The sequence below is a fragment of the Chrysemys picta genome, chromosome 13 (assembly GCF_011386835.1).
Source record: "Chrysemys picta bellii isolate R12L10 chromosome 13, ASM1138683v2, whole genome shotgun sequence".
Classification (NCBI taxonomy): Eukaryota; Metazoa; Chordata; order Testudines; family Emydidae; genus Chrysemys; species Chrysemys picta.
In genome coordinates, this window is record NC_088803.1 from 23,738,458 (window position 1) to 23,740,809 (window position 2,352).

A 2,352-nucleotide genomic window follows, 5' to 3' on the forward strand; every position below is an offset into this window, starting at 1 on the left:
TATACCATGGCAAGCATGGAGCCCGTTCAGCTCACCGCTGCTGTTGTGAGCACTGTAAACACCTTGCACATTATCCTGGAGTATGTGCAGAACCGGGCTAAGAGACGCCAGCACTGGACAGTAGTAAGGAGCAGTTCAACTATAGGCTGAGCAAGTGCAGAATGGTGGGAGAATGTGCCTTTGGACATTTAAAAGCTCGCTGGCGATGTTTGCTGACTAGGTTAGACCTCAGCGCAACCAACATTCCCATTGTTATTTCTGCTTGCTGTGTACTCCATAATATCTGTGAGAGTAAGGGGGAGACATTTATGGCGGGGTGGGAGGTTGAGGCAAATCACCTGGGGTCCGATTTTGAGCAGCCAGATACCAGGGTGATTAGAAGAGCACAGCTAGGTACACTGCGCATCAGAGATGCTTTGAAAACCAGTTTAATGACTGGCCAGGCTATGGTGTGACAGCTGTGTGTGTTTCTTCTTGATGCAAACCCGCCCCCTTTGTTGATTTTAATTCCCTGTAAGCCAACCACCCTCCCCCCCTTTGAAATAAAGTAACTATTGTTTTGAAACCATGCATTCTTTCTTTAGTAATTAAAAAAAAGTGAGATAATTGACAAGGTAGCCCAGGTGGGGTGGGGGAGTAGGGAAGGACAAGGCCATATTGCTTATTGTAGCCACACTACAAATCAAAACTGTTTGAATGACTGCCTTCTGTTGCTCCATCCTCTGGAGTGGAGTGGCTGGGTGCCTGGAGCTTCCCCCAATCCGCATTCTTGGGCATCTGGGTGAGGAAGATATGGAACTTGGGGAGGAGAGAAGGCGGTTGTACAATGGATGCAGCAGGGGTCTGTGCTCTTGTTGGCTTTCCTGCAACTCCAACAGACACTTCATTATGTCCGTTTGCTCCCCCATTAGCCTCAGCATCACCTCCTGCCTCTGCTCTTTGTGCTCACTTCATGCTTTCCTAGCCTCTGCCACTGAATGCCTCCATGCATTAAGCTGGGCCCTATCAGTGCGGGAGGACTGCATGAGCTCGGAAAACATGTCATCGTGAGTGCGTTTTTTTCGCCTTCTAATCTGCGATAACCTCAGGGATGGAGATGATAGGGGAACATAGAAATATTTGCACCTGGGGGGAGATAAAAAGGGAGAGTAAAATATAAGATGATACATTTCTGAGAACAAAAGGGAGATTCTTTCACAGTGAATCAAGCAATTCACAGCAGATAGCACATGTGCTTTAGGTACAAGGTCGCATTTTGCCTTTTATATTGAGCGCCTGCCGGTATGGTGACACATCACACATGGCTGGGCAACAGAATTAGGTTTCCAGGCAGCCATGGTAAGCCTTTTGGTATGTGGGGTTGGCTTCTTACGCCTTCATAACACGTGGGAATGGTTTCAAACTGCAGCGTCCTCCTTTCCCATAGCAAGCAATTTGTTGGGTTTCACATTTAAAAGGAGGGGCTGTGGTTTTCGGGTGGATGTGCAGCACACACCTCCCACCACCCCACCATGTGGCTATTCTCTGGGGTGATCCCTTCACCCCTCCCCCCACCGTGTGGCTATTCACCATGATGATCTCTTTCAGCCAAGCACATACAGCCCAGCATGAATGGGGTCCTTTTACTGTTCCCTTACAAAAATTCCCCTATTTCAACCAGGTGACCATGAATGACATCATAGAATCATAGAATATCAGGATTGGAAGGGACCTCAGGAGGTCATCTAGTCCAACCCTTTGCTCAAAGCAGGTCTAATCCCCAACTAAATCATCCCAGCCAGAGCTTTCTCAGGCCTGACCTTAAAAACCTCTAAGGAAGGAGATTCCACCACCACCCTAGACAATCCATTCCAGTGCTTCACCACCCTCGTAGTGAAAAAGTTTTTCCTAATATGCAACCTAAACCTCCCCCACTGCAACTTGAGACCATTACTCCTTGTTCTGTCATCTGCTACCACTGAGAACAATCTAGATCCATCCTCTTTGGAACCATCTTCCAGATTATTGAAAGCAGCTATCAAATCCCCCCTCATTCTTCTCTTCTGCAGACTAAACAATCCCAGTTCCCTCAGCCTCTCCTCATAAGTCATGTGCTCCAGCCCCCTAATCAGTTTTGTTGCCCTCCGCTGGACTCTTTCCAATTTTTCCACATCCTTCTTGTAGTATGGGGCCCACATCTGGACACAGTACTCCAGCTAAGGCTTCACCAATGTCGAATAGAGGAGAATGATCACATCCCTCGATCTGCTGGCAATGCTCCACTTATACAGCCCAAAATGTCGTTAGCCTTCTTGGTAACAAGGGCACACTGTTGACTTATATCCAGCTTCTCGTCCACTATAACCCCTAGGT